Here is a 9,027-nt window from a genome sequence, read left to right on the forward strand (position 1 = left end):
CCGGAATCGGAGCGCTCCTATTGGTTGAAAGTTTCGCGTCGTCTGCTCTGGTCTGCAGTCAAGTAAACAACACAACTAAATGCAAATATGGAGGATTATTACGAATACAAACATGAGTTTGTTTTTGAAGGCATATTTTATAAAATAATTGGAAAGGAGGAAATTCACACATTATTGGCTGGTAAGTTTATTAATTGCATTTTTGACAATATTATTAGTTTAGTATAACTATTATATTAAAATATATTTGTGCTCATGACGTGATCTACGGTATCCAAAACTGTTACAGTAGGCTTTTTAGTGTTCATCAAGGAAATTGTGAATAATAAAATAAATAATATAATATTTTGTTAATATTATTCTGTGTGGTCATGAAAGTTATTGATCCATTTAAATAGCATTGAAATATTTACTTTTGATTTTGGCTACTTCTTAGATTTTCATAGCTGTTTAACCTCAATACCTATTCGTATTTTGTTTATGACATAATTTATTAAAAAATAAATAGAATTTCATTATCAAATTTCAGAATACTTAATCGGCTAAACATAAACTTGAACCTAATAAACTTCACTCATTTTCATTTCATTGAAAAGTTTGTTATTCTATGGAATAGGCCTATGCATTATAAAGATTATAAAAATTATCTCTTGCTTTCTATAAGAATAATTTTATTTGCTATGCAGGTCCTCTGCATTTCATAAAGATTGATTTTAATTTAAATTTAATAGCTCAAGTACTGAAACTTTATGATTTTTGTTTTACAGGCAGCTTGGACTTCTTCCAGTCCTATCTGAAACAAAACTATGGCCACATCGAGATGGCTGGTTTAGCAGCAGGTAAGGCGCTTTCATGCAATCCTCTTATAATATAATTTCTATCACATACCGTAGCCTAATAACGATTAGTGATAGTAGTCACATTGGTATAAATAATTTTACCATATTCTGCTGCTATTTTTTGTAGATACTGTGATAATTTATGCCAAGCTAAAAACTTGGAGCTTTTACATTAGAGTTGTCATTAAAAGTTGTCAACAAATTATGGCAATATGTTAAAATTACAGCAAAATTGCTTCCTCAACTTGTGAATATCCCTCTATCTAACATGATTTTTGTTTTCCATACATTCTAAACACTGAGAAAGTTGCCAACAAAATTTTCCTTCATTACAAGTCCATGCAGACTATGCTTTCTTAGCGAAAATTTTGACAGCTCTTGTTGCTCTACATTGTTTGAGAACAGCAAATTTTTAAAGATAATCAACAACTTTTTTATAGAAGAATCTGTGAAAACTTTGGTGTATAATATGCAGCTTTAAACCCATTGCATTTTGAAAACTTAAACCAAGCTACTCCACAATTGAAAGAAGTCTGTCTTTTCGTCAATACCAAAGAAGATACAGAGAAAAACATAGAAGACTTACAGTATAGAGAAATCTCTAAAACTGTGAGACGAATAAAATGTTTAGGAAAATTTGTAACCTTTAATTTTTCCTAGGATAGTCAGTATTTGATTAACATTGGTGTTGCTATCCTTTTGCCAGATTTTTTACAATGTTGAAATATGATCAATAATTGTTAATTATTAACAAAATTTTCAATCTAATTATGCAAGTGTATTATTTATTGAAAAGTAAATTCACTTGATGAGTACAATAAATTGATTGTTCTAAAGAAGAATGAACAGTTACATAAGATATACTGGTATCAGCTATAAAAGGCAGAGAATCGGCAACGTTGTTCTTCTATATTACTCTACTGCCAATATAACGTGACCTCACTATAGACGCGTTTCTTCTATGTTATATGTGATTATAACATAATTTGAGCTACTCTTCCGGTGTAATTTAATCAAGCTTCTGTAAGATTTTGTAGCCAAGCTTGAAGTTTCCTTCAAAAGACAACTTCAAAAAAGTGGCAATGATACAGCCTGTTTGAGAGTGATTTATAACATATTGAAAATTAAGAACTACAATGTATTTTGCAAGCACCACTGTATATAGACTGCACTACTTGTAATTATAACATAATGCTTAGTAGACCTACCTTATGGAAGTCAATCATGTTCACTACTTAATGGTGTTTTAATATCATTGTTTTCTTTATGTTACAGAAGTCACCACAGAGGGTCATGTGTGGACTACCGATGCAACAAAAGTGAAATTTATTTGGGATTAAAAGTTAACAGACCGTTGTGCAACCCGGTGATAATCTTGTATTAAAGGAAGTTCTTATGTAGCAAGCACAAGTTATGAAGTTGGTAAAGGCTATTATTATTAATTACATCAGATGACTTTTGTTGCTGCAAGGGTGTCGACCATGTTCATCTACTGAAGCTGCAATGACATCCACTATCTCATAGAATGTTCTATGAGCAGTACTTTGAGAAAAATTATATCTGTCATCAGCAGCTAAGAATGTCTCTGGTTTGCTCAACATCCAAACTGTAAAAAGTATTTTCTCCTCAAGAGGTATTTTTATATTTGCAGGCTGATTAATTCTCCTTCCTATAACTTCTAAGAGCACCTAAAAATGTTGATGTAAATCTTTGTAAAATTGGAATTTAATAAAAAAAAAACAAACAATCCACCAATTTTCGATTTGAAATACACCATGTTTGGTTTTTCGTATGGCCTATATCTTACAGTACCTCTATTATACGCTCATATGGCCCGCCGATAAGTAGACCCACGCTAATCTACGAAAAGCAACCCACGCTGTGGGATGTTTTGTAAACCATTGCTATAGAATTATTCATAATCAATCAGCTGACAAGTGGATTATTCATTGCATGTATTATACAGATGTCTGGAGAAGCTTAGCAATGGTTTACAAAACATCCCACGGCGTGGGTTGCTTTTCATGGATTAGCGTGGGTCTACGTTGTGGCGGGCCTATAGTTGGGTCTAGTCAACTATGACCATCCTATAACTGAAGACGTGATCGATCTATCCAGGAATGCCTGGTCATTGGAAATAAATGATAATAATTTGAAATAGTCTACAGCACTGATTCCATCATAAAAAATGATATAGTCAATTTCGAATAAAATAACAAACCAGTTACTTGAGATGAGTAACAACTTGAGAGAAATGGTGCAACAACAGAAACTAGTCTCTCAAAATGTTTTTATAAAAATTTGGTTTAGAAAATGTAATGTTGGCTCTATTTCTAAACTCATTTTGGTTCTTTTAAAATGTCGAAAGTAAATAAGTTTTTCTTTCATTTTTATACAATTTAAAAGCAGCCAAAATATATTTCTAGGGAGAATGGTATTATTTTCATTCAATGAAGACTAGTCCAGTGGTCTCTTGATGACGCCAAAAAATATGGTCCCATAATATATAATGATTATTAAACAAGAATCCAAAATCTACACCGCGACCCACTTGGTATGTTCTCAGTAGGTGACCTGAATAGAATAATGCTACATTAACCATGTTTACAAAATTTCAGTGGAAAGATTCTGATGATAATAGTATGGAATCTTTTATCTGCATGGTTTGCTAAGACATTCTAAAATGGCTTTTAAACTCACTCATATTATAAAGTGATATTATAATTTCAAAATAACCCAAGTTGTGAGGTCTCGTATTATTACATTCCTGTTGGAATAATTCATTGAAAACCCTTAAAGGATTTCCCAATTCCTCCACAACAACCGCAGCAACTGGCCCTACAATGTTTGGTGCATCATAATAATTATTATTATTGTTATTCTGTTCCTTATCCAATTCTCCTAGAATAAACTCATTTATTACAGCATGAGCCATGTTTGTTTTGCAAAACAACTTACTTTTAGTGTCACACCAGTGTATGTGTGTGTGTTTTATTCAAATATTCGCGCCATCCGAATATTCAAAAGTACGCGCCAAACAGCATCGACCGTTCGATGTCTGGTTGTCGTTCCATGGGATCACTAGTCTGCCCCGGGTCAGCCGCCATTTTGTTCGGCTCTGGGTCACTCGAGTCACTGACTCAAAAGTATCCCTGAAGATAACCAATAATAATAATAATAATGGTTTTTGTTCATAGCACAGACATGCCACCAGGGCATGTCCATAAGGGAACACGTCAAGATGATAATAAAAACAAGTCCTTAGATGGACAGTCAAAATGTTACAGAAAGTAAAAAAGAAACACAAAAAAATACAACCAAGCAGCAGGCAAATGCGCTATTGCAAGAAGTAGTTACTTACAGTTGCCGTGTCACATTCAAAAAATTCCCTTAAGGAGTAAAAGGGATTTTCATGCAGGAACGTCTTCAGTCTCCTCTTCAAGACCACCTTAGGCAAACCTCTGGTGGAAATGGGCAGCTTGTTGAGGATCCTCACCGACTGGTAGGCCAAGCTGTTTTGAGTCCTCCCCAATCTACAGTAAGGGAGGTTCAGCCTGTGCCTGTTCCTGGTGTCATGCCAATGAAAGTCACCTCTGGTAGGCAAGGCAACAAGTCCCCGAAAAGCTGCAATGGCAGACCTGAAAATGTAGAGGTTGAAGACTGTCATTATGCACTCCCTTACAAACAGTGGCTTGCAATTTGCCAGATAATCAGCCCCACATAAAATTCGTATAGATTTCTTCTGCACCAGCAATATCCTTTTTACCTCGGTGGCACCACCCCACAGTGTAATACCATAAGCCATCACGCTATGGAAGAAGGCAAAGTAGCACATTCGATGATGGGCCCCCGGGATGCAACCTCTCAGACTCCTCAGCAGGAACAGCACTCTATTGAGCCTGCAACAGACACCCTGAATGTGATCTCCCCAAGCAAGCTTACGATCCATTGTAAAGCCCAAGAGCTTCACCGAGGGGAAGTTGTACTGATCACCATACCGGAGGCTGAACACAATGGACTGAGTCTTCTCGCTGTTAAGCAAAAATCTATTTGCTCGGAACCAGTCAGCCACGGTCACCTCTGAAGCCTGCATCAGTTCATGCAGGTCAGCCAAGTCCCCATTGATGTCCAATAATGAGGTATCATCAGCATAGCATACCACTGTCCTGTGTCTGGAGAGAGCGACATCGTTTATCATGATCAGGAACAATAAGGGCCCCAGCACAGAGCCCTGGGGCACCCCACAGGTCACCAATCTCACCCGTGACCTCACACCATTTGCAGACTGCTGACGACCCTCCAGGTAGGAGCGGAGAAGCACCAGAGGACTGCCAACTATGCCATAAGCAGAGAGCTTAGACATTAAGATGTCATGTTCTAGGGTATTGTAATATTACATCTTTTTTCTCACATTGGAATCGAATCTTCAATTCGAGATCTATGGAACTTTATAGTAAATATCAGAGTCATCAATAGACGGACAAACTTTTCGACGGAGAATTTTTTATCGTAAATGATTGTTGCATTGTTCCATGGTGTCACCGAGGCTGAGAAACAGAATAAATAGTTTATTTAAATAGAGAATATATATATGAAAGTTTAAAATAACAGTTTCAAAATAAAGTTTTATTGAGAACAGATGTAGGGTGTGAATTCTAAACTTGTAATTTATAATTTTTTTTTTGGTGACGTGTCTGTAAAATCGACACCGAACAAGGCTTTGGCTTTGTGACTTGTAACTTAAGCCTTGTACACACGTCCGTACAGATTCGCGCGAACAATCGTATGTACATATGCCTCAACATTCACTGTACGTCCTTGTGGACGCGATCCACGTATGCCTCAGCATTCAAAAAGCTAACTGATTTGCAGACGACACGAAGACATGGTAGATGTAGATTTTCCACAACATGACAACAATGGCGTCATTCCATCATTGAAGATAGTTATCACAAATTGCAGCAGTATCATTTTATTTCAATGACTTATATAATAAAATCAAAAATAAAACTTGACAAACGATGTTGGTGGGTTGAACAATTGTAGGTTGAAGTAAGGAAATAAATTGCCACATGACATAATATTGACAATTAAATCTTTCTTAGGTTGTCAAAACATTATGTTAATATACTGAATCCAATTCAACTAGTTATCTAAACAAAAAATGATATCATCATGAGGGAAGCAATAACTCCACAAGAACGATTGGCTCTAACTTTGAGATTCTTGGCATTAGGCGATTCATTTGTTGGTTTCCAATATCTATTCAGAATCTCAAAAAAAGAAAAATTCTACTATAATTCCAGAAGTTTTGATGACCTAATCAAAGCACTTAACACTGTCTCACAAAATTGACAGTCTTCTTTAAGGAAATTAGCCATAAATTGAATCAAATACTAAATTGCTGCCCATTTTAAACTAACTATGCTCATACACATGACAAAACAAGATTCTCCAAAAGATTAGCTTCAAGATTTACCTTCAAGGGAATACCAGTTCAAAGTTTGAATAAATCTCTCTATAGATAGCCTAGCTATCTAAAACGTATTATATCATATTGAAGATTACAATTTTAATTAACAACTCTGATTGATAACATGAAACAAACACAAGATGATTTGATAGCCACAGTAAAATAATATTTGAGCTATACTTTCTTGTAGGAACCCTGTAGAGAAGCTTTTTTCACTTAAATTATGCAGTTCTAAATTTGTTAATCATGATACGAATTATATACTCCATGCATGTTCCTATTTAAATATTTGACAATCCACATATCCTACAAAATTACAAAAATCCTACAATTTACAATTAGTTATTGGATCACAATTTGATTTGTCATTCATTAACCTAATTCATTGGAATTAGGTTATGACGCCTTCAATGTTTACGTTTTGCCTCACCCGTATGGCAAAATCGCGTCCACACGTACATTCAATGCTCGCCCGAGGCGCCTTTGAGCACGCCAAAATACCGACAGGGTTCCGGTTCGCCCACATGCCTCAGCGAACAGTGTCCACACGTGCGAATGCAAACCCATACACGTATGCTCACCCGAGGCAAACGTACGTGTGTACACCGTTTTAGGCTTTTCCTGTTCTTGCTTCTCTGAAACTAATGGCTGGCTATGTTTGTGTTGTAAATTTTTGCTCTGAATCATTTTCGTTCATGTGAATTTATTAATGTTTTAAATTGAGTTTTAAACAATTTATAGTGTTCTATTTTGTCCATAAAATTTGTTTTGTGTGTATACAAGCCAATAGCCACTGTTTTTCAACTGTAAACTGGATAAGTACTTTAGTTTGTAATAGGCTACCTAATTTTAGATGCTTAGACTTGTAAGTTATTGTTCTTTGTATTTGTATAATTTTATCCATGAAGATTATAAGTTCATTTGCTCTGTAAACTGGATTTCTCATTCATAGGCGATAGATCCATTCATAATTTATCAAGAATCTATTACATTGGAGCCAACAACTATCCTTAGGTTAATAGGTGTTAAATGCTATTCCAAACGATTTAAGGAAAAATTGGTAGCACGGCAAATGTTACCCCTGTGGTGGGACCGAATTACAAAATAAATATGTCCCAAATGGTACGCCCTGGTGTGGGACTCAAACTACAAAATATATCTCTGGTTATAAAAAATTATTGGTAGGATAGATATCTTGATAGGTTATGAATGGTTTGTTGCTGAGTGGGAAATCGGTTCAAGAGAGATCAAGTCCTAATGAATATATTATCTGTGCAGACTAGCAAAATGGCATATAATATGAAAAATATTAAAAAAGATGATGACTTAATAGCTGCCTTAACACAACTGTTTGATAAGCAAGAGGCTAAGTTAGACCAAATGTTTAAAAATCAAAATGCTAAGTTAAATGCTAGGTTTGATGAGATGAAGCAAGAATTTGCTAGCATTAGACTAGAGCAGGCTAGTATAAACCTTCTATTGAAAAATGCACATGAAACATTGAGTGATAATCATGAAGATGAAAACAAATTGAAGCAGGATAATAGTAGTGTTAAGATACAGGATCAACTCATTCAAGTTTCTGACAATGTAGGCCTAGTTACTGTTGTTGAAAAAGTCAACCTTAATGAGATAGTAGAATTGAGTAAAGAAGTAGGTAGGGAGTTGTCTTCACTGAAAGTCAACTATCATGAAAGTAATATTGCTACATTGAAGGTTAGGAAAACTATGAACAAAGTGAATGATTACATGAGACAGGTTTCTGTGGAGGTTAGGAACAATGTAAACAAAATGAATGTTGCTTTGAGTCAAGTTGATGAGTTCAACTTTCAACTGAGAATTGAAAAGGTGTATGCAATGCATTCTCAAGTGAACATGACTAACTTTTGCAAGCAAAATGGCTTTGTTGAAACAAATGAACCCATGAATAAAATCATGTTCTTGAAGAAAACAAAACGCAAAGTCTCTATTGATGTATTAGTATTCAAAGGTTGTTTCAAGTTGCTTATTTACAAGATGATGACAGTGAATCACATGATGAAAGGGTATTCCCCAACACACAATGATTAGGGATCCTGTGTCATGCCGGGATTCAGAATAGCAATGACCGTAAATACTACGTATGGTAAGAGTCCATAATTGTATCTTTTTTCTTTCCTGTAGCCTATTTTTCTTGGCCCTTAATCTTTTCAAATTTCAATTCTTTCCTGTCTTTGTGTAATGTTCAGTAAATTTCTTCTATGATGCATATCTTAACCAATCTTGTCCATAGTCATTTAAATTTGTATTCTTCTGAAATAATATTAGAAGTTAAAATAGTAGCTTATTTTCCTAATCTTTAAATTGTTGATAAAACTTAACTTTTCTAAAATCTATCCATTGTAGTGTAAAGAATTGTTTGCTTGTGGTATATTTTTTCATCATGTATTACATATTTTAATCATGTCTATTTTTTTTCAGGTATCATATTATGTAATTAGGTTTTTCAGAGCAAATTATGTCCCATGTTCTCATCTTTCATTGCATATCGTGCCATAAGCCATATGTAATTAGGTTATAGTTTTCTTCTGGGCTTTTAACCCATTTTGCATTTTATTTTTTTTTTGCTGTCCACTACTTTGGATTTTTGGTAGACAAGTAGGTGTGATTCTTTTAGAGGTGTGGGCGTGAACCACATACGGCTGGACTCGATTATCTGACCTACTTGTTTGCGAT

The sequence above is a fragment of the Nilaparvata lugens genome, chromosome 3, assembly GCF_014356525.2.
Source record: "Nilaparvata lugens isolate BPH chromosome 3, ASM1435652v1, whole genome shotgun sequence".
NCBI lineage: Eukaryota > Metazoa > Arthropoda > Insecta > Hemiptera > Delphacidae > Nilaparvata > Nilaparvata lugens.